This window comes from Giraffa tippelskirchi, chromosome 13 (genome assembly GCF_054371585.1).
Source record: "Giraffa tippelskirchi isolate mGirTip1 chromosome 13, T2T-mGirTip1v1.2.pri, whole genome shotgun sequence".
NCBI lineage: Eukaryota > Metazoa > Chordata > Mammalia > Artiodactyla > Giraffidae > Giraffa > Giraffa tippelskirchi.
This window is the reverse complement of record NC_137287.1, coordinates 60,872,208-60,897,089: the sequence shown is the minus strand read 5'-3', so window position 1 is coordinate 60,897,089 and position 24,882 is coordinate 60,872,208. Positions and strand designations below refer to the sequence as shown.

Below are 24,882 nucleotides of genomic sequence, written 5' to 3'. Positions count from 1 at the left end.
AGGTGGGCACAGGCCAGGTGGGAGGGGCACCCACCAAGGGGCCAGCTCATCCCTGGAAAATGTAGGACAAGGCTCCCTCCTTGCCTTTGAGCTGCCAGACAGTTTTCTTCTGTTTTCAATTCTACCAACAGCCTGGGAAAACCTCTCCTCCTCAACTGGGGACTCCCCACCCCATTCATCCCACACTCAGTTCTCCTCTGCATCTGGGAACCAGCCTCAGCCCAGCAGCTGTCCACAAAGTCAGGTTCCATCTTTGCCATGCAAGCCCACTTCCTGGCTTTTATCCTCTCCAACCAAATTTCATTATTTTCAAATCACTTGGATGATACCACATTGAAAAATGTAAACTAAAACTACAATGGGGTATCATCTCACACTGGTCAGAATGACCATCATCAAAAAGTCTACAAACAACAAATGCTGGAGAGGGTGTGGAGAAAAGGGAACCTGTTTATACTGTTGGTGAGAATGCAAACCATACAACCACTATGGAGAAGAGAATAGAGATTCCTTTAAAAATTAGGAATAAAGCTACCATTTGTGCGTGCATACTAAGTTGCTTCAGTCGTGTCCAACTCTGTGTAATCCTATGGGCTGCAGCCTGCCAGGCTCCTTCCATGGGATTCCCCAGGCAAGAACCCTGGAGTGGGTTGCCATGCCCTCCCCCAAGGGATCTTCCCAATTCAGGGATCAAACCTGTGTCTCTTAGGTCTACCTGCATTGGCAGGTGGGTTTTTTATCACTAGCGCCACCTGGGAAGCCGTAAAAACTACCATATGACCCAGCAACCCCACTACTGGGCCTATATCCTGAGCAAACCGGAATTGAAAAAGACACATGTATCCCCAATGTTCACTGCAGAACTATTTACAATAGCTAGGACATGGAAGCAACCTAGATGTCCATCAGCAGATGAATGGATAAGGAAGTTGTGGTACATATAAACAATGGAATATTACTCAGCTATAAAAAGGAACACATTTGAGTCAGTTCTAATGAGGTGGATAAACCTAGAGCCTATTTTACAGAGTGAAGTAAGTCAGAAAAGAAACACAAATATCATATATTAATGCATATATATGGGACCTAGAAAGATACTACTGACAATCCTACATGCAGGGCAGCAGAGGAGACACAGACATAAAAAACAGACTTTTGGACACAGTGGGAGAAGGAGAGGGTGGGATGATTTGAGAGAATAGCACTGAAACATATATATTACCAAATAGCCAGTGGAAGTTTGATGTATGATGCAAGGAACCCAAAGCCGGTACTCTGTGACAACCTGGAGGGATGGAGTAGGGAAGGAGGTGGGAGAGGGGCTCAAGAGGGAAGGGTCACATGTATGCCTATGGCCAATTCATGCTGATGTATGGCAGAGGCCATCACAATACTGTAATTATCCTCCAATTAAAATAAATAAATAATTTTTCTTAATTATTTGGGGGAAAAAATTTGGGTGAAATCAGCAGATCATCCTAATGGCAGGGTGCCCTGTCATCTAGGTGTGATATTGGGCTACAGTGCTGTAAGATGTTACCACTGGGAGAAACTGGATAAAGGGTACATGTTGTGGTTGTTCAGTTGCTAAGTCATGTCCAACTCTTTGCAATCTCATGGACTGCAGTACACCAGGCTTCCCTGTCCTTCACTAACTCCCAGAGTTTCCTCAAACTCATGTCCATTGAATCGATGATAACAGCCAATCATCTCATCCTCTGTCACTCCCTTCTTCTGCCCTCAATCCTGGCCCACCAGGCTCCTCTGTCTGTGGGATTCTCCAGGAAAGAATGCTGGAGTGGGTAGCCATTCCCTTCTTTAGGGAGTCATTCTGACCCAGGGATCAAATCTGGGTCTCCTGTATTGCAGGCAGATTCTTTACCATCTGAGCCACCAGGGACACCCCAAGGGTACATAAGCTCTCTCTATATTGTCCCTGTAATATGTTATACGTATGTTACTCCCGTGTTCATGTAAATCAACTATTGCCTCAATTAAAAATGCCCACTAAAGAAAACCCAAATAATATATCTTATGAGTTTCATGTAAATAGAGACCAACCAAAAGGTCATCCTCCCCAATGATCATCACAGCCTGAGCCTGACTGCCGTCCAGGCTGTTGTCATTCAGCAAATACATACGTCATCCCTCAGCATGCCAGTTACTACACAAGGCATTATGATGTCTGTCTCAGTTGATGGTCTCAGAAAATGAACAGTGATGAGAGAAAAAATCAGTGAGGAAGCCCTTGTGTGACTGACAATTTCATTTTTTAAACAGAGGTGAAAATATTTAGACATTCATGAAATAACCACACTATTTACATTGGAACGTTGCCCCAGTAACAGTTCACCTGCTCCTAGAATTTCAGCTGCCCAGGAAACATGAGAGTGGATTCCCCACCACCAACTCTGACTACTGAACTATGGCAGTGTCCTTCATTTTTTTCTGCTCTTCACATATACAGGAGCAAGTTTCTCAAGGAGCAGGGGCTGAGAGAGAGAACCTGTACTTTGTTTCAGAATGAGTTCTCAAAACCCTGTGTACCTTTTAGCCAGAAGGTTCCAGAGATCTTCAACAAGCAAGTGTGCTCCAGGCCATGACAACCTTCCTTTAACATGCTGTTTTGTTTTGCAGCTCTTATTTGTCCAGACTAGATGCTGCTCTCAGCCAGCTTAAACAGCCCTTCAGAGCTACCATGATGACCCTCCCGTAACCCAGAAGGACCAAAGGTACAGTCCCCAAAACAGACTCTTCTCAATGGACAGAGGTTTAAAGGACCAACACTCTTCCTGGGCATCTTTATTGCTGCTGGCGCGTATCAAAGTATTTTTAATCCATGATCTGATTTGCTTTTTACAATTTGTATCAGTACTTTTACATGAAGAAACTGAAACTAACTCTCTCAAATATTTATCAGTTCTTGGTTACTCAGGAATTGGTGATTCAAGATAATTTTAACCTTTCTCCAGCCTCCTCCTAGCATTTGGGACATTTTACCCCATTTCTACCAGGGAGCAGGCAATAGTTTGAGAGAATGTGCCTTGAGTCGGGGAGGTGAAATCACTCCTCAGCCCCATAATTCACAGGTGACCTTGCACTTAGCTTCCCTGAACCCTGGTCCCCTCATCTACGATGTGGGGTAACACCCACACTGCAGGGTCGAAGGGATGATTCAATGCGACAGTGTGAATAGTCTACTAGTGGCTGCTCAAAATGTTACCCCTTGGGTCAAAAGTTGTTTTTGAAAGAAGATTCATTCAATAGAAACAGGAAAGTAACAACCAAAGTGATATTTTAGGATTATTAGAGAATTTTAACTATCTGCAACAATCCCTGGATAATTGAGAATGGTCTGTAATAAGCAGCTGCCTCAGAAATGACCAGGTGAGAAGGAGTATTTCTTTCTTCTTTTCATTTATCTGAACTGGTAAAGAAATGTCACGCTGTTATCTTATCCTTCAATTAGAAATCCCCCACTAAAGCTCTGCATATAACTAACATACGTAGAATTCTAGGGACTTTACAGGTGTGTCCTCAACCACATTTCCACTTTATGGCCATACACACAAATGCAGGGTTTAGAAATGATTATTATCCCCTGCTGGATGCTCAGAATGACTGGCAAATGTGTATACTTGAACTTCTACTGAAGAGAACTGCCTTATGAACCATTTCTAAGTGGCCAGATTTCAAAGAACTTTAAATGTGACAAAACGCACCTGAAGTGACTATACTGATCACTCCTTGCTGCCTTGTCTGACATTAGCCATCAACACTAAACTTCTCAAATTATAGTGTGGGTGCCAGGGGGTGGGAGAAGCCACAAGATTACGATGGCACATCTTCCCGATGCATCAGTGTCCTTGAGGAGAGTCCGTGACCCACCCAGAGATGTCTGAGAGCATGTGTTTGCTTCTCTCCATCCTGGAGAGTACTGGGGGAAAGGTTGGAAAGCACTTCTGCCAGTGAAGGAAAATAACATTTTATTGAACATCCATCTGCCAAGGCCTGTGCTAGGTATTGACACACCATCATCCTGGTTAATTTCTTACTTAGACATTCTATGATCATGAGAAGGACAAACAGCCAGGGACTTTTTATTACTGTTTTGAGATACATTTTAACTGGGTTTTCAGAACCCAGCTCAGCATTTTATATCATATCCTTTGAGTCTCAGGCCCTGGGTGAGAAAAAAGCACCAGGAACTTGGTAGTGAAAACACACCAGTGGCAACCACAAAGGTGAGAAAATTGGTTGATAAAGATACTGAATTGCTGGTAGGGTATGAATTCTCCTTGTTTACTTAAAAAGGTCAACTTCTGAATATAAACAAATGATCAAATTTACTAAAAAACACTCACAAGCACCAATACATGACACATTTATACGTGTGTGTGTGTGTGTATGTGTGTGTATGCATGCATACATGCATGCTCACTCAGTTGTGTCCAACTTTTTGCAACCCCATAGACTGTAGCCTGCCAGGTTCCTCTGTCCATGGGATTGTCCTGGCAAGAAAATTGGAGTGGGTTGCCATTTCCTTCTTCAGGGGATCTTCCTGACCCAGGGATCAAACCCACATCTCCTGCATTTCCTGCATTGGCAAGTGGATTCTATACTACTGTGCTACTTGGGAAGCCTATATATTAACTTTTAGAGTTTATTTTCATTCCCTAACTCTATTAGTCAGGAAATAAGTTTGCTCCCAACACAAACTGCAGCCACAGTTTGCTCAACTGAATTTTGCTAAGAGATGCACCTTCTCTAGCAGCATGCTCCTTTCTTCTTCCCAGCCCTTCAAAATGGTCCTATCCAGGCTGCTGTTAAGTGCTGCCCTCTGCATTATTTCAGCAACATGAGAAGACCCCCTAAACTTAACTGGTTATAAATACATAAAAGCTCCCTGGATCCAATCAGTCCACTGAGCCTGTTTCACCTGTCCTTTGATCTCTCTCCTTTCTCATAATGCATATGACAAAGAAATCTTAGTGAGTGCCAATGAAACACACAAATGTCAGCTCTATTCTGTTGTCCTTGTTACTATTGTACTTTATGCCCATCCTTGCCTTGAGATGTTCACAAATATGGTCAAATGCTTACCAGCAGTTTTAAAAACTCTTAACAGGCCAGAAATACAAACTGTCCATTCAGGAAAACATGTCCACAAAAGAATCATTTATTTTTTGTGAAATTAACAGAGGTAGGGCTTGGCCAAAACACTAAGACCACTGTGAACACACATTCATCTTCTTCTGCTGACTGACAAAAAAGCTAAGGATCTTGATTTGCGCAGAAGATGTAAGAAATGTTGGACAGGAATATCGGGGGAAGTGGATACCAGAACATAGCATCTACTGTGTACACAGGAGATGGAGGGGGTCCCAGGAGAAGCAGACTTCAGTTTCTGTGACAAGCAACAAACTTCTGCCTCCAAAGATATGTTGGTAAAACAATACAGTCTCCTCTCAGCGCCACTAATCTGCTATTAGGAGCACATAGCAACTACAACTGTAGAGGAAGAAGGCCTAAAACTAGTCGTGAAAGATCCCTAAGCTGGTGCACTGCTTTGGGGGTATGCTTACTTTAAAAATATCTCTCACTACCCCAAAGAGCAAAAGGCATTAGAGAAACAGCCCACCTTGGTTGAAATCCCCCATCGCCCAAATATCTCACCTTTGCATCTGTGTCACTCTTATTTCCTCTTTGAATTCAGTAGAGTTATAGATGTAGAAAACAAAACTATTGTTACCAGGTGGGAAGAGGGGAAGGAATAAACTGGGAGATTGGGATTGATATATATACACTATGGTGGGCTATAGTCCATGGGCTCGCAAAGAGTTGGACACACAGAGCAACTAACACTTGCACATATATAAAATTGGTGTATTAAGGACCTACTGTATAGCACAAGGAAATCTACTCAATACTCTGTAATGATCTATATGGGAAAAGAATCTAAGAAAGAGTGAACATATGTATATGTGGGGCTTCCCAGGTGGGGTTCGTGATAAAGAACTCGCCTAATAATGCAGGAGATGTAAAAGACCTGCATTTGATCTCTGGGTAGGGAAGATTCCTTGGAGGAGGGCACTGCAACCCACTCCAGTATTCTTGCCTAGAGAATCCCATGGACAGAGAAGCCAGGGAGGCTACAGTCTATAGGGTCACAAAGAGTCAGACACGAATGAAGTGACTCAGCACTCACGCACGCATATGTATAACTGATCCACTTTGCTGTACACCTGAAACTAACACAACACTGTAAATCAACTATACCCCCAATAAAAATTTTAAAATATGAATAATTTTTTTAAAAACTGAATTTAGGAATAAAACACAACTCAACGAGCACCAACTGTGCATCCTCACAGTTCCTAGATTCTTCGCGTTATCCCTGAGCACAGCTGCTTGATGCACATCAAACACGGTTTACAAGGCTGCGGCCTCACTGTTAATGATGGAGAATATGGACAGTCCCACCATCATGGGACCAGCTTTAGCGACCTCCCCAGCCAGGTCAGTGATGCTGTCGAACGTTCTGTAAGGCAACTGGCAGAGTGGAAGACCTTGTGCAGTCACAGCCTCTCCTCTTCTTTATCTACCAGCAAGCAAAGACCACGTCCTCCTGAATTCACACCAAGATGGATTCCAAGAGAACAGATCTGACAAAGTTCTGAAACATCCAACCTCAAAGACGGCCTGAACCTCTTCATCAATAAAGCAGAGGGAGATACAACAGCAAGCTTCCATCCTCACCTTGCTGTGCATTTCCCAGGATGGCTGTGGATTCTGGAACCCCTGGACATTTCATTAACTATTCCACAGAACAGACTTCACCATGATTAATAAAGATCTTATTACTCTGCATTTTTCAAACCTTAAAACAAATTGCAAGTGCTTCTGTGCCTTACTCACAAGCCTAGGATTGCTTGTGAACATGCTGGCTCCAGATACATCTATATTTTGGACTTTGGTTGCCAGGAAAATTTCAGACTTCCAAGTCTGGCAGCCAGTCTGTGTTGTTACTCCTTTGTATCTGAGCAGGACTCAAGTAGTAGAACTGGAGATGCAAGAAACATTCTGACCATTATATTTTTCCTATGCCTTTGAGCTCTGTTCCTCATGTTTCACCAAAATTGACTTGAACACAAAGAAACAGAGAAAAATCTCTTTCAAAAAGTCATTTCATCATAGAAACTTTAAAAAATAACCATATTAATCTTTCATCTGATTCAGAAACTATGAAAGAGAAATCTGCCAATAAAGAGACCAGAATAAGAAAAAAAAAAACAGAATAAACACAGGAAGTAAATGTTCCACATGTCTATATTATCCACTGTGGAACTATCTCCATGGCATTTTCAGACAATGAATACAGAATGTGAAGGGTACATGCTGTGTTGTGTGTGTTTATACTTTCTATAGTTAGTATGTTACAGTAAAGGGACAATTTATATTTAACCACTTTATGAACAGAAAAAACAAATAACAGACTTGTCATAGAAATACCTTGTCTATTTAATAACCTATGGTTATAGTCACAAATCATATAGATAATTATCTCCACTACAGCCCCACTGTTGTGAAAACAAGCCATGATGGTCAAATCAACTTTTTATTTATTCCACTAAATTCAGGTCTCCTGCCAACATGGCAGTACACTGGGATACAGTGACTGCTCTGATGTCTTTATGTCTCTGTTTGAAACTTCAGCGACACTGATCTTATGGTTAAATGAAATCTTGATTGCTATAGCAAAAGATTAGAATTGAGAACTGACCCTACTTTATTATCCCATGTGCAAGAATATTGTTCATGAAGGCCCCATGAAGAAAGAGGGATGAAGATCAGCAATGACCTCCCTTCTGACCTCAGCATGGGCTCCTTTTACTTCCTCCCCTGGACCCCAGCAGCAGGAGGCTTCTTTCCCTCACTTGTCACCTCCTTGTTGTCTGTCTGCTGTTTTGAAAATGCCGGCTTTGTGGAAGCTTGGACCTTAAGTGCCTGCTGACACCTAAAATAGTGCCTGGCACGGCAGATTGGCTGATTGGCTCAATAAGCACTGAATGCACCGTCTTAGCTAGCTTCTGAGAAATGAAACAGAGCGGGTGGCCTCACCTTTTCATGATGCATTCAACCAGCTTCACCTTCTGCCACCTACTCATGGTCTGGTTCCATGTCAAAGGGCAAGCCGGGACAGATGCACTTTCGCTGGTTTGTTTTTCTGTATCCTTCAAAATGTCAATGTAATACTAAAAAAAATACATACAGGAGCCCGTCCTATATCTATTCCTGATCACTCTGTTCTGCTCTGCCTGCTCCAGGAACACATGTGTATGTTTCCTGTTTATCCATCCAGTGTTTCTTTATGCAGATATTAGCAAATTCACCTACAAATCCTCATATCCCAGTCTTTCTTACATGAAAGTACCATGCTCTCTACACTGTCCTCCACCTTGCTTCCTGCACTTGGCAATGAACCTGCATGTCATTCCACATCAGAACACAGGCCTTCCTCAGTCTCTTTTAACAACTGCACTGTACACATAGACCAGGCTTCAACCACTTCCTTATGACTGATGACACTGGGTGGCTTCTGATGTTTTGGAGTTATACACAGTTTCAGTGATAACCTTGTACAGATGTCATTTCACTGCATAGGCAGGTGTTATGTATAGGGAAGATTCCCAGGACAGGACTGCACATCTGTAATGCTGGTTCATACCACCAGACCGCTTCTGTCAGGTTGTTAAAAATAGTGTTAGGTGGCTATAAAGAGGTGTGATGCCCTAAATGTATGGATATGGCACCCGTCACTAGAATTTTTCCCATTCTTGTTAAAGGGAATGCTAACCTAATTCTTCAGTTTCATTAAACACAGACACTACTAAAATGTAAATCAATGCTATATCCCCCGATGATGGTCAGGGGTAGTTTTCCTATTCTACTTCCATCCATCAGTTCTCTAGGCTAACAGATTTTCCCGCTAGCAACCTATTAGTGGAAAACAGGCTCTCTAAAAAAGCCTTGAAAGCCTAGTTAATACAGGGGGAATTAAATTTTTATAAGAGTATTCAGTAGTTCTAAATCAGCAGCAAATATTTTTTTCTTCACAATACCCAAAATGACATGGAAAGAAAAACAGAAATGAATATTTAAAGGCTTTATTCATTCCAATGCAGGGGACCCCCACCCCAAACAAGTTTATATTCTCGGAGTTTTTAGTAATTCATGACTCTTTTTCACAGTGAGAATCTAAAATTAGAAAATGATGCCTATTTGCAGAATTAATGAAAAGGTCTTTTTCCCACTCCTTTTAGAGAAGGCATGAGGAAACAACATAGTTTCACATGAGAATCTTGGCTTTCAGGAAATTGGCCCTCCAGCTTAGGATATTTATCATAGTCAAGGAGCACAAAAGCAAAGATTTGCTTTTGTACCAGTGCAGTTTGCTAAATACAAGCATACTAGACTAAACTCATTTCTTTGTTTGATACACAGTTGACCCTTAAACAATGGCTGGGGTACCAGCCCTCCCGAAGTCAATAATCCAAGTATAATTTAGAGTGGTCCTTCCATATCCACAGTTCTGCATCCCAAGGACCAACTAACCACAGATGACGTAGTACTGTAGTATTTACTTCTGAAAAACAACTGCATATAAGTGGAGCCACAGAGTTCAAATCCATGTTGTTCAAGGGTCAACTGTACTATAGTAACATGCCTTCAATATATTTTAAAACCATTTGGCATGGACAGTATGATATCCTCCCCATGCTCTTGAATGTTAACTTCAATCCTAGAGACACTCTGTTAACCTTAATGAATAACTCATACTCCATCCACCAAAGACACACAAGAGCATCTTTAGCTGCTGTATTCATATTGGCCCCAAACTATAAACAAATATCTACCAAGTGTAGAACAGGTATCTAAATTTCATACAATGGAGCACTATACAACAACAGGAAAAAATGAACAATTTACATATGCAACAACATAAATGAATCCCACAAAATGTAAGTATGACTCCAGATCAGGCAAAACGAATATATGGTGACAGAGGTCAGAACAGTGGTTCTGGGCAGGGGGATGTTGTTCCAACTGGAGAAAGGGGACCAGGGAGCCTTCTGGGTGATGGAAATGTTCTACCTCTCAATCTAGGTGGTCATTACATGGGTTAAAATGAGATTTGTGAACTCTGTGCATGAGTATATGTGTGCTCAGTCACACCAGACTTTTTGTGACCCCATGGACTGTAGCCCGACAGGCTCCTCTGTCCACAGAATTTTCCAGGCAAGAATACCAGAATGGGTTGCCATTTCCTCCTCCAGGGGATCTTTCTGACCCATGGATCAAATGCACATCTCCTGCATTGGCAGGCAGATTCTTTACCACTGCGCCACCTGGAAACATCAACTACACTTCAATTTTAAAAACAAACAGAAAAACACCACAATATCAGAAAGACTCTCAAAAACCTCAGCTAGCTCTAAATGGCATTGGAAACATTTATGGAGCATATAAAATGCAAGGTTAAACCCAAACCTGCTGGGTTTAAAATGAGTTGACTGCCTCTTTCTCTCTGGTAAGTGTACAATTTATCTAACCAGTGTCAATGCTCTGTTTGTCCAACCTACAGCTTGACCTACAGGTCAAGGCAAGGGTGAGGCAATGCCAACCTGTATCAACTGATCCCATGAACCAAGTCATTTCCAAATTTTCATTTCATCCTTATATAGAGTCACAGTTTATGTGTCTAAACTTTGAATCCGCCTGCTCCAAGAACAAGGGCTAAATGAACAAAATCAGAGCAGCTCCCTAACTGTATTAAACATAAAGCAACGTGCCTTAGAGAGTTCATTCAGTTAGTCCTGCTTTCTCCTTCCTCCAGTGAAGCAACTATAGTGATATAAAGTCAATTCAGTGTATTACCTGACCTCACGTGGGGAAACTGAACAGGAACTGGTATTAGAGGAAATTAAAAAAGCATTAATTGTATTATTTGTGATCACACCATTTTGGTTATATGAGGAAATTTCCTTCCATCTTTCCTTCCCTCCTTCCTTCCTCCCTTTTCTGGCAGGATGAGAGTAACACGTAATCCATACTAAGAACTGTTAGGATTAGAATGCCAAGATATCTATTTTTTAAATGGACATATAACATTGCATAAGTTTATGGTGTACATCATGTTGCTCTGATATACTTACATACTGCACTGTGATTATCACTAGAGTGTTAGCTAACACCTCCACTGCCTCACATAATTACCATTTCTTTCTTGTAGCAAGAACATTTACCATCCAGTCTCTTAGCAACTCTCAAGTATATATTAATAATAGAGTATGTTAACTATAGTCACCATGCTATGCATTACGTCCTTGGAACTTATTCATCTTTGAACTGCAAGTCTGCAGCCTTTGATCAACATCTCCTCAATTTTCCCACCCCTCACCCCATCCCTGATAACTGCTGTTCTACTCTCTGCTTCTACAAGTTCAGCTTTTTTTATGTTCCACATGTAAATGATGATATCACACAGCAGTGGTCTTTCTTTGTCTGACTTATTTCACTTAGCATAACACCCTCTAGGTCCATTCATGTTGTACAGATGACAGGACTTCCTTTCCTTTTTTCTCATGACTGAATAATATTCCATTATATCAACACTAATAACCTCAGATATGCAGATGACACCACCCTTATGGCAGAAAGTGAAGAGGAACTAAAAAGCCCCTTGATGAAAGTGAGAGAGGAGAGTGAAAAAGTTGGCTCAAAGCTCAACATTCAGAAAACTAAGATCATGGCATCTGGTCCCATCACTTCATGGCAAATCGATGGGGAAACAGTGGAAACAGTGTCAGACTTTATTTTTGGGGGCTCCAAAATCACTGCTGATGGTGATTGCAGCCATGAAATTAAAAGACACTTACTCCCTGGAAGGAAAGTTATGACCAATCTAGATAGCATATTAAAAAGCAGAGACATTACTTTGCCAACAAAGGTCCGTCTAGTCAAGGCTATGGTTTTTCCAGTAGTCACGTATGGATGTGAGAGTTGGACGGTGAAGAAAGCTGAGCGCCGAAGAATTGATGCTTTTGAACTGTGGTGTTGGAGAAGACTCTTGAGAGTCCCTTGGACTGAAAGAAGATCCAACCGGTCCATCCTAAAGGAGATCAGTCCTGGGTGTTCATTGGAAGGACTGATGTTGAAGCTGAAACTCCAATACTTTGGCCACCTCATGCAGAGTCGACTCATTGGAAAAGACCCTGATGCTGGGAAGGATTGGGGGCAAGAGGAGAAGGGGACAACAGAGGATGAGATGGCTGGATGGCATCACTGACTTGATGGACATGAGTCTGGGTAAACTCTGGGAGTTGGTGATGGACAGGGAGGCCTGGCGTGCTGCAGTTCATGGGGTCGCAAAGAGTCAGACATGACTGAGCGACTGAACTGAACTGAACTGATATCTTCTTTATCCATTCGTACATTGGTGGATGATTAGCTTGTTTCCATGTCTTGGTTGTTGTCAATAATGTTGCAATAATGTAACTTCAATTTACTTTAAAGTATCTTAGCATTTTTTACAAATGGAGTGAGTTATAGGATTTCCCTGGTGGTCCAGTGGTTAAGACCCCACGCTCTAATTCACAGGGCACAGGTTCAATCCTTGTTGGAGAACTAAGATCCCACATGCCCCACGAAGTGGCCAAAAAACAAATAATATAAACAAATGGAGTGAGTTAAATAAGCAAATGAAAGAATGAACAGCTGTCCTGACCCAAGGTGGCTAGTGGAGGAGCTGGGTAACAGCCACGCATCCCTCCTCTAATGGTTTACAAAAGATCCTTTACATTCCTTTGTATTCCCAACACCAGAGCAGCTACTCAAGGTGACCACAGAATCCCAGAAAGTCATTTAAGCTCTGCTCACTCAGCTTTGGAGGGGCTCTGCGCACTACAAATTAGTGTGGCAAACTGGGCTTTGATGAAACAAATAAGTTGATAGATTGGCCTTCTTCGCAGTTCCAAATGACCAAGTAATGGCCAAACAGTCATTGAACACTACACTGAGTAGACATCTGTCCCATGTTTCTATGACCATATCAATGTACCAAGAAACTAGAATCTCTCATCACATAATAACACGACCTAACAGAATTAGACAGCATATTAAAAAGCAGAGATGTTATTTTGCCAACAAAGGTCCATCTAGTTAAGGCTATGGTTTTTCCAGTAGTCATGTATGGATGTGAGAGATGGACTATGAAGAAAGCTGAATGCCAAAGATTTGATGCTTTTGAACTGTGGTGTTGGAGAAGACTCTTGAGAGTCCCTTGGACTGCAAGGAGATCCAACCAGTCCATCCTAAAGGAGATCAGTCCTGAGTGTTCATTGCAAGGACTGATGTTGAAGCTGAAACTCCAATACTTTGGCCACCTGATGCGAAGAGCTGACTCATTTGAAAAGACCTTGATGCTGGGAAAGACTGAAGGCAAGAGGAGAAGGGGACGACAGAGGATGAGATGGTTGGATGGCATCACTGACTCAATGGACGTGAGTTTGGGTAGACTCCGGGAGTTGGCGACGGACAGCGAAGCCTGGCGTGCTGCAGTCTATGGGGTCGCAATGACTGAGCGACTGAACTGAACTCAACTGAACAGAATTCGTGTATATTCATACAGTAATAGCCATGAAGGGCTTACCACGTAGCAGAGACTATTCTAAGTGTTTGCCAAGAGTGATTTCAGTTAATCAATTCAACATCCCAAAAGATTACCGTCTCCATCATACAGATGAAGGGACTAGAGCACAGAGAGGTTAAGAAACTTGCCATGACTACAGAGCCCAAAGGGACAGAATCACTGTTGTGAACGACTCTGACACACCCCATTTCCGCATAGTCACACCGGATGTTTTTCACTGGGAGAGACAGTCCAGGGGTACTTCTCACTGCTGTCCTTAAAAACAGTACAAAAGAATGAAAACAAAAGGTAAAAGAGAAAAACAGAATCCACCCCACAGGCCAAAACAAAATGTCTAACATCAGAAAAATCTTTCACTTTGTTTTCCTCATGAAAATCCAAACCACCTGAGTGCTGCCTAACCCTCTTCTCCAACCAGATCTGGAAAGAGTCAGGCAGCTCTGCAATTTCCCCTTTAGAGAACTATCCAGAGGCTCCCAGTGGACAGCAGAGGCTGAGGCCACTGGGCAGCAGAGGCCAAGGCTGCCCATGAGTCTCTCATCCTGATGTGATGGGCAGCTGCCTGCCAGTCCCTTCAAGGGCACCAGGCGAGTTTCTGCAGAAAAGTTTTCACACACACGCACAGGAAATAAAGGAAGATGCCATCGACCTTCCAATGCCTTCTCTAACCCTTTCAGTCCTGACAATGGCTTTGAATGAACATTTAAGATTAAATTACTTCATTAAAGCGTGTCTTCAAAGCTAAAATGAGATATAAGACTTTAAAAATCAGATTGAAACAACCTATCCTAGAAAAGGTGAGGTGTCTTGGGCTGAACTGGGGACACAGGCTGTTGGAATGATCCCACCCCAGAGCTCTTTCCCTTTATTAACCCAACAGGAATAAGTTAAGGGTGTATCGTGTAATCTTGGAAGAAGTCACAGAATTCTCAAAGGACATCAAAGTCAAACCACAGCACATGGAGCATCTGAACGCCAGAGGGAAGGTTAGACTAAAAACCAGATCAACGAGAACCAAGAGTTCTAACTCCAAAGGGCTCAGTAATTATTGGCATGGACGTTTCTGCAAAGGGCCTTGATCACAAAAAGAAAAAGAATTTTTATCTTGGCTACTTTCCCTACTTGAAAAACCTGAGTTTCCTCAAAAATTAGTAGGCTGGATGAAGAAGGCAATAATTAAGGCGAACAGGCCGTATTTCCTATCTGCGATGGAAATGAACGAACGCTGGTATCGACAAATAACAAGAGCCTCTTCACATGGAACCACTTCCTTTCACTAGCCAGGAACTTCTCGTTCCTTCTCCAAATTTATTATTGTTAAAATTAGTATTTGACATTCACCAAATGCCAACTGCAGGCCTTTATCTGCTATTATGACTACATCATTTGTTCACCCCTGAACTGACTTTCAAAACATTGTTAACTTCAGCCCAGAAAACAAGAGTCAGGTACAAAGATAAGGAAGGCAATTCAAAGTTATACTAACAATAAAAATAAATTAGCAATACAATTTTCAGCCGTTGTCAAGGCATGCTTTATGGTTTTTACATTAAAAAGACTGGGAACTCTTTTCTTTCTTTCTTTCTTTCTTTTTATGACTTCAGACAGTGCAAATGCGATTGTTATAATGGCTTAAGGCATTAAGGTTCTTAAGGAAAAGGACGTGGGGCAGTCTCCTGTCTAAAAACATGTTGACATTACTAGGCGATGAAACTTCGCAAACTTAAAGGCAAGTTTCTCTATTCTGCCGCCTTTCTTACCCATATTTTGGTGCTAAGCATCTCACAGTGGGAAAAGGCAAGGCCAACATGGAAGCCAGTAAGGTAACCAGAGAAAGGAGGCTGAGGCCCGCACTTCATGCCGAAGAAGCCACAGTAAAAATGGCAAAACCAAAGCTAATTCAAACTAAACTCTGGCCATGCAATTCCAAGGTGGTTTCATTTCAGAACTCTCATATTAACTCAGCTAGCATATTCTCTTCCTCAAAGTCTCAGAGACCAGGGAAATGGCAATTTCCATGGTCCTTCTCATGCCTGACTGTATGAGCACAGTCATTGTTCATGTCTCCAGGAAGGCAATTACACTATTATATTGGAACCACTAAATTCTATGCTTGTCTGTCCCTTCTCCTCCATGACAGAGCCCTCAGAACACCAACAACACCATTTATCCATCTGTTCGTTTGGCAGCAGCACCTGGCTCAGACTGGACGTCCATCATCTCCATTCCATAAATACCTAATAGGTCGTTACAAACACAGAATACCCGAGAAGACTTTCTGCTCATAAATAGCCTTCCTGCTCAAGCCAAAATTTCATTGTTAAAGGTTAATTCCTTTGGCTGGTTCTTCCAGAGTCTTTAACAAAGCAGATCCCTCTGAAGGGTGTCACTGTTTTCTCATCTGCTGTGAGAAAATGTGTAAAGGGAGTAAAAGGAAATGACTCAAAACCAAAGGGAAAGATTAAAGAGGAAAGAAACAGTGAGGAAGGAGAAGAGGAAAGAGTAAAGGAAATGAGAAAGAAAGATAAGGTGGGAAGGAGGCAAAGAAGCACCCACCTTCTTCAGTTCTGCCTGGAATCCAGCATCACTGCCTCCTTTCCTGGGGAAACTGAGGGTGTTCCCGGGTGTATTCACTCCTACCATGCTTCTCCTTACAGATGAAATGGAGGAAGCAGGTCTTCACTGCCCCCAAAATGCTCAACGGTGGTTGCAAGTTTCCTTTTGATCCTTTTTTCCCTTTTAGAAAAGAGAGCAAAACAAAAACAGAGAACACTCCACACACCACCTTCCACCACCTCCAAGAGCAACATCCGTAGACTTCTGACATGAAGGTGAAAGATCAAGGTTCACAAAGTGTTGTGTCCAACTCTTTGCAACCCCATGAACTACAGCCCACCAGGCTCCTCTGTTCACGGGATTTTCCAGGCAAGAACACTGGAGTGGGTTGCCATTTCCTTCTCCAGGGGATCTTCCCGACCCAGGAATCAAACCTGCATCTCCCACATTGCAGGCAGCTCAAGGTTCAGGGTGACAACTAAAAATAATGACCAGGAAAGGAAGGGCTTTGCAGATCCAACTGAAATAAAACATTAAGAGAATGAAGTTGAGCTTCTGTGTAATATTTAAGAGAAATCAAAGTTTTAAGAAAAAAACACTAGGAAAGATCACTTGAATAACTCCTTGAGCATATGGTTTAAATTTTATTGAGTTTTTGGTCCATTCTAATTCATTAATAAGACCCAGAGAATTATAGCTGCTGCATTTTTATGCCATCAAAGAGACTCTCTTCTAGAGCTTTAAATGAAATAGCAAATTTCCATTCTTTTCACCTTCCTGTGCATGAAAATTCAATTTATAATATATACACATGTATATGTATACATATATATATCCAAAAGGACTAAAATACAACAAGAGTGGCAGGGGAAAAAAAACGAGCAACAGATCTACTGTTCCATAATTACTACCTATTTTAAGAGACTTTTATGAGGAGTTACAAGGGATAAACAAACTCCAGGCCCAGGGAGCCTCATCTCTGCCTTTCATCAGATTTAAAGAGAAGTTTCTGCCATAAAGTAAGACATGTCAGGTCACTAAATTTTTCCCCATTTTGTTTGGACAAACGAAATCTCCTCAGCCTGCCTGGTATCAAGACGTAGCAGGAGAAATGAAGGAAGTGCTGGCCCCTCTCAGGACTTGGGGACCAGCAAGTTCAAGTGCAAACCACTCAGGAATGCAGCTCCACAGCTTGTTCATGCAGCAGATGTTGACACGGACCATGCTAAAGGAAGGAGAGAGGATGAACAGTTAAAAGGAAGAATCCACAGTTGTCATCACAGCCGAGCCCTCACATGCAGGCTAACAATACAATGCACGTTCCAGGTGTATCAATGTCATCTCCATGGCACACGGAATGGTGATAAAGCTTCCTGTAAATAAAAAGGGATGTGCATCCACAAAATAATTTTGAAAACATGTGGCTCTTGCTGTCTGGCCTCCAGTAAATAAATGCGCCCATAGATAAGCACTTTCAATAAATATGAAACTGCAACAAACAACCGTTCTGGTCTCTGAGACACACGTAGTCTTTTTACCCACAGAGAGCATCTGTCATATAACTTCAAAAAATGAGCTGCAGAAAAGAAAAATAATTTTAGCCTGTGGGATACAGAACAATAGTCCTCAGACAGTGAGGCACTGGGGCTGGGGATAAAAGCTCCTGGCCGACACAGACAAGGATGTCTGACTTCTGTCCCACCCAGACGACAGTCTCCTATCCATGAGAGGTGCATGGCTCTGTTTTAATAACTGGGAGGGGAAGATGAGAAAGACTCCTGCACCAGAAGGCTGAGGTCTTGGGAAAATTCCATGGAAAACTCAAATCTAATACAAGTATTATGTCTTTCTAAAAGACAAAAATGCAAGTAACATAGTGCTGTTTGAGGATGTTGTTTATACTCAGTGTCCAAAGGCAAGTCTCTTCATTTTTTGTTCTCTAACCGAAGTCAAAAGTGTTAACTATGTAGTAGAATGGGGCAAAGAAGAAAGGAAAAGAGAAGACATTCTCTATGCTACAGAGAACAAACCCATCACATCTCTACCTCGATGACTCAAACTTCAGAAGTTGTGGCAAGAATTTTAAATCTTAAGGTTAATGATCCTTAGCATGACTCCAAAAATGTAGACCCAGTGCCCCTAGTAAGTGATCTGCAGTAGTAAGCAAATATGATTACAATCATGGCATCCGGTCCCATTACTTCATGGCAAATAGATGGAGAAACAATGGAAACAGTGACAGACTTTATTTTCTTGGGCTCCAAAATCACTGTAGATGGTGACTGCAGCCATGAAATTAAAAGATGCTTGCTCCTCGGAAGAAAAGCTATGACCAATCTAGACAGCATATTAAAAAGCAGAGACATTACTTTGCTGACAAAGGTCTGTCTAGTCAAAGCTATAGTTTTTCAAGTAGTCATGTATGGATGTGAGAGTTGGACCATAAAGAAGACTGAGCACCAAAGAATTGATGCTTTTGAACTGTGATGTTGTAGAAGACTCTTGAGAGTCCCTTGGACTGCAAGGAGATCAAACCAGTCAATCCTAAAGGAAATCAGTCCTGAATATTCATTGGAAGGATTGATGCTAAAGCTTAAGTTCCAATATTTCAGCCACCTCAGGCAAAGAACTGACTCCTTAGAAAAGACCCTGATGCTGGGAAAGATTGAAGGCAAGAGGAGAAAGGGATGACAGAAGATGAGACAGTTTGATGGCATCACCGACTCAATGGATATGCGTTTGAGCAAACTCTGGGAGTTAGTGAAGGACAGGGAAGTCTGGCGTGCTGTAGTCCATGGGGTCGCAAAGAGTTGGACATGACTGAGCGACTGAACTGACTGATGATTACAATATTTAACTCCTGGACCAGTGAAATTAATAGAAAGAGGGTCTCAGCAAATAGGAAGGTGGCCACAAGGCAAAGACTCTGCCTAGGGAGCTCTACTGATGGAAAAGCCTGGACTTAGAAATAAGAGTTTTCTTAGAAGCTGAACATGCCATTTAAGAAAAGAAGTGAATTAATGTCCTGGGGAGTTAAGCCTTTTCATGCTTCTAATTCAGAGAGGACAATAGCCATACAGGTAATTCCATCAAGGCAGAGGACCAACAAGGCCGTTACCTGATGTGAAGCAAAGGACGACGGGTGGAGAGAAGAGGCCAAGAGCTGCTCAGAACGAGGATTCTTCTCCAAGGAAGGGCTGAGATTGGGGCCAAATTGGAAAGGATGAGGGCCAATGGAGCCTTAAAGCCTGGCCTAACAGACAGTGAGTCCTCCCTGTGACACTGAGATTCTAAACACAACCATTCACCAGGTGAGGCCTGACTCAGAACACCCAGCAGAGACACAGAGCAGAGATGCGGCAAGGAGCAGGACCTCAAACGTGTATTTGTTCTGCAGGCATGTTGGTCGGGGCTCTCGAGACAAATGGAACCAAGAGGAGATACAGAGAGATACCTGGGGAGACGTGTTACAGGAACTGGCTCATGCAGTTATGGAAACTGAGAAGTCCCACCGTCTGCTGTCTGTGAGCCAGGGAACCAGAAAAGCCAGAGGTTTGATTCCTTCTGAGTTCAAAGGCCCAAAAACCAGGGAAGCTAATGGGTTAAGTACCAGAGTCTGAAGGCCCAAGAACCAGCAGCTCCAATGTCCAAGGGCAGAAGAAGATGGACATCCAGCTCAAGAAGAGAGTGAATCTGCCCTTCCTCCATCTTTTTGTTCCTCTCAGGCCCTGAGGACTGGACGAGCCCCCCCACACACACACACGTTAGGGAAGGCCCTCTGCTTTATGCACTGTGCTGATTCAAATGCTCATCTGCTCCTGAAACACCCTCACAGACACACCCAGAAATAATGTTCAACCAGTGACCTGGGCATCCCCTTAGTCCAGCCAAAATCTATCACTGCAACAATGCTCTGAATCCATGGCTCTGTTTTTTTCTTTTTTTGTGGTTTTTATTAGTCAATATACACCAAGTGCCAGCTTCCTGGAGAACCACGTGTAAGGCATTTTGGGGAGACAATAAAATAAGATCCTGTTCCCCTTCAAACCAGATGAACCCTGAACAAGTGTTCCAAAATTCCACGTGTTGGAACCAACAGAGTCTGCTTCCCTTGGCCCAATTTCATCCTTCTTTTGTTGACTAAATCATCAAGGAAAATTGGAATGGGGTGCAGAATGGTAAGAAAACCTAGACCATTTTGTTAGAAAAAGCAAATATAAAAAATATCAAACCCTTCAATCTGAGAAAGGAGCAAAAACAACAACAACAAACAATCATGTTGCAACCTGGAAGAGGACATGAGGGCAGAAAGAATACCGATCGTTGGCAATTAAATCCTATGGTCTGCAGAAGAGCACTTTGTAGTGACAAGAACGAGCAGCAAATCTCCAGGAAAGGGTCAGGCAACAAAGGATCTGAGGCTAGGAAAGGTACTCAGCTGGGAGATCAGGGGATCTTCACGCCCCTCTCGTCTCTAAGAGAAGAACAGCATAAAGAGGGTAATTCTGAGGCGGGTTGAGATGAAATCCAAACCAGCACCAGGTGTGCAGTATGTGGTCTTCTCCTGGTGACATGACATCCTCTGTGCCCTACTCACCCCCTCATCCCCTCCCCAATGCCCAGGATGTGTTTGAGTGCAGTCAGTGGTTCTTCTCAGTTATCCAGTGAGAGCTGGTAAGTGGCTTTGGAGTATCTGCATTTACTTTAACTGGCTGGGTCTTACACAAGACTCTCCCCAAGGGTCTCCCCTTGCTGTGTAGGCTCTCCCATCACTGATTCATCTCCATCTTGGGAGCAGATGGCTGGAACCTGGGCTTCAAAGGGTGCCAAGTGTGACCCCAATGAGAGCAGAGAACAGGTGACAAGGAAACCATGACGCTGGACAATGGGGAGTCTTCAGGGAGCAAGCAACCCCAACAATTCCAGTGGCATAGGTAAGTGCTGGCATCTGACTCCATCTATCCATCCAACCATTCATCCATCCATTCATTCATTCCCACTTTGGAGGGAAAGTAAACGACTTCAAACCTGGCCCCAGCCTCCTGGGTTGGACCTGCCAGAGACACATGAACACAGATAGAGCAGACAAATGAGCCCTGGAATCACCCACAGCGTTGCCTGCAAGCGAACATGGGCTGATGGAAAAGGCTTTGGAGACACAGCTTCACACAGGTGGGAAGCTCTCTGGGGCTGTCTCCCCACCTCCAGGGGCAAATACCAATCCATCTCCACTCTCACTAACAGCAACTCCCTCTCTCTCACTATCACCAAAGGTGAAGAACTGCTCCCAGTCTCTGGGAGAAGAATTACGCCAGCTCTGAAGCACCTGCAGAACTGGAAACCATCCATCCTCAGATTCACCCCAAATTCTTCCTCACACAGAAGCCAGACCCACAGGATCCCCACAGCTGGCTCTGCTTGAGGAAATGCGCTGAGCCTTCTCTGCTGTCTTTCCCCAGGTTGACCTGACGCTCCAGACCCAAACTTGCAGCTAAAAAGAAGTCCCAGTTGGAGGTCCGTAGGCTTTCAGGAGAAAAACAGTCAAGAGCTGCAAGAGGCTGCAGACAGCGTCTTCACATCCTCACTGAAAGCGAGGAAGTTGTAAATCTTAGAATGTAATAAAGAAAACATGGATAATAGCCATCACTCCTAACTTCCCTAGGCAAGCCCTTCAGGAAAGCTGAGAATTTCGTGAAAAGTCAGACGTGGTCACACAGGCACGATGAGAGGCCTGAAAGGCAGGGACACTTCCCCACGGCCCCACCCCCAGAGGGCAAGAGACACACATTCCACCCCTCAACCCGCTGGTTGCTCCTCACCAGCCATGCTGGTGCTCTGAAGAGTCACACAGGCTTTTCCTATTAGTGAATCTTTTAAGCGAATCAGTCCCTTGGGAGATGGGTACCATTTATTACCTCTTGTGGTGTGTGATTAACCAGTTCCCTTGGGGGTGTCTGAAGATTGATCCCACACCCCACTCAGTACCTGAGTCTGAGACAGGCCTGGGACCCAGGGCCCTTTGCTGCAAAGCCTGCACCTGGCCACATCTCTCCTCGTGCTACAAAATGCAAAGAAACTGTATAGGACTAAAAGGAACTGCCTGCATGCAGCTGGGGCAAATTCTGGGCCCAAAAGATACAGAAACCATAACCCAACTGCCGATTTTGAGGAGACTGGAGTAAAAGCAGGGTACTGCACATGCCCCCTGCACACAGCACCTGGGGTGGGGGTTGGAGGTCAAAATACCTAAGCCACCCCTCCAATCTGACCCCTGGACACATCCCTGAAAAGTGTTAGTTAACTCAGTCATTTCTGACTCTTTGCGACGCCATAGACTGTAGCCTGCCAGCTCCTTTGTTCATGGAATTTTCCAGGCAAGAATACTGGAGTGGGTAGCCATTCCCTTCTCCAGGGATCTTCCAGACACAGGGACTGAACTACGGTCTCCTGCAGAGCAGGCAGATTCTTTACCATCTGAGCCACCATGGAAGCCCAGGACACAACCCTACCCTCATCCCATATAAGGAACGAGCTCGACTCCCTGCCCCTAGAAGCAAGTGAGCAAGGGAACCTCTTGTTTGTTCTCACTACCCTCCTGCTGTAGCAGGGGTCCCAAAAAAGCCTTGCCTGAATTCCTTGTGTGGCCTCTAGTCAGATTGAATTGAGAATTCAATCCAAAGAATTGATGCTTTCAAACTGTGGTGTTGAAGAAGACTCTTGAGAGTCCCTTGGACTGCAAGGAGATCAAACCAGTCAATCCTAAGGGAAATCAGCCCTGAATACTCATTGGAAGGATTGATGCTGAAGTTGAAGCTCCAATACTGTGGCCACCTCATGCGAAAAACTGACTCATTGGAAAAGACTCTGATGCTGGGAAAGACTGAAGGCAAACAGAGAAGGGGGTGGCAGAGAATAAGATGGTTAGATAGCATCACCGACTTAATGGTCATGAATTTGAGCAAACTCCAGGATGCAATAAAGGACAGAGGAGCCCAGCATGCTGCAGTCCAGGGGTCACAAAGAGTTGGACACAACTTAGTAACTGAACAACAACAGCAAAGGAGGCCAAGAAGTCTGATTGGTACAGGTCCTCATGTCTCTATGGTATCTCCTTTCATCCCAGTGACTGAAGGATCCCAGCCTCGGATTAATCCAGACCCAACTGCAAGCCTGCCTCCCTCCCACTCACTAAGGAACCAGTTAAGAGCTGACCCCAGTGTCCACTTCTGCCCTCAAAAACCAGGAAAGATAGCATGGTTGTGAAAAACAGCTCAGGGGCTCCAAGCGGCACATTGGAGAGGTGATGCAAGTTTGATTAACTTTCTACGAAACTCCCTTTAACGTTTTGGTTTATTGTTTTCATTTGTTCTTCCTCTCTCTACAACAGTCATAAGACACTGAGAACAAGGTGGAGGGAAAATACATTTTGGAAAATAAGAAAATGAGGCCAAGCTCCTGATTTGTTATGCAAAAGCCCATAAAAGCATTTAAAAATATGAATCACGCTGAGACACAAAAGCTCCAAGATGGCAAAGCTCCAGAGGGAAACCAGGGAGAAATCCAACACTCGAGACATGTGGGTTCGGGCTCCAGCTCTGCCCCTGGGGAAGCATGTGGTCTTATTGTCCAGGCAGCTCTTGAGCCAACATTTCTTCATTTGCTAAAAAGGCAACATCCTGCCTCACCCCCAGACTATGGCATGCGCCCTGCAAGTACGAGGGGAAGGTAGTGTAATTAATTCAAACAACTTGGGGTGAAAGCTAATTTGATTCAGGGGAAGGTCTAGATATTCTGAAGCAATCTGATCTCTTTCATGCTCATCAGAAGCAAAAGCTTGGTGCTGCAGGGCACTGCCTCACATCACACTGACATCAGCCCACCTGCCAGTGGGGCCAGCTGCCCCCACGACACTTGGTTCTCTTATAGTCTTGATGGCTGCCCTTGGGTTCAAATGTATCACGCTGCTTTGTCCACCAATCCCTCTTTCTATGGCAAGTACCAAGGTCAACATCAGTTTAATCCCCTCCAAATGCTCACAAATTCCAAAAGAGCCGGATCTGAAGTGATAAGGGGTTTTGACGATTATCCTGGATGCTGACTTGTGTCCGAGAGAGAAGGGCAAGAGAGAGAAGGGGTGTGTGCGTCTCCATTACTGTGGCTGGAGATTCAAATGAGCCAAGAAGTCAGAGGTTGCAAAGAATAAGAGGAGAAAGCAAGCAAGACAGAACATGAGAGACAGAACAAAAGGAGTAGGTGACCCACGGCCACCTAGGGGACTCCCACACTGGGCGTGCTAAGGTGTTGCTCTAAGAGCTGTCTGCCCTTGGCCCAGGGGGCACAGGGGTCACCAAACCGTAACTTAAATCCAACGAATGCAAACAGTCATGCATGCACAGCCCAGGGACTTGCCAGGAGTGAAGCTCAGGAGACATGCAGCTGCAGACACTGTGCTCTGCCCTCGTCCTCCAAAAGGCCCCTGTGTGGACACCTTCCTCAGACCTGACCTTGGTGCCAACAGTCTGCCAGGCCCTGTGCTAAGCGCCAGCACACCAGGATGGACGTGCTGAGTCTCAGGTGTCAGGAGAGAGACAGCAGGGCTGGGAAGGGCCACTGTG

At 43.7% G+C, this 24,882-nt stretch overlaps 1 protein-coding gene, 1 long non-coding RNA gene and 1 other non-coding gene across 9 annotated transcripts in view; 1 reads left to right on the top strand and 2 right to left on the bottom strand.

Moving 5' to 3' along the window:
* CAMK1D (calcium/calmodulin dependent protein kinase ID) overlaps window positions 1–24,882 on the bottom strand; it is a 496,165-nt gene that overhangs the window by 320,718 nt on the left and 150,565 nt on the right. The window lies entirely within an intron of this gene.
* On the top strand, window positions 2,197–17,672 carry LOC145531511 (uncharacterized). The gene is made up of 3 exons (XR_014072496.1): window positions 2,197–2,282; window positions 2,638–2,732; window positions 15,852–17,672. It is a non-coding gene; the product is annotated as an uncharacterized LOC145531511 (long non-coding RNA).
* Window positions 8,754–8,882, bottom strand: LOC145533625 (U6atac minor spliceosomal RNA). The gene has a single exon (XR_014074212.1). It is a non-coding gene; the product is annotated as a U6atac minor spliceosomal RNA (small nuclear RNA).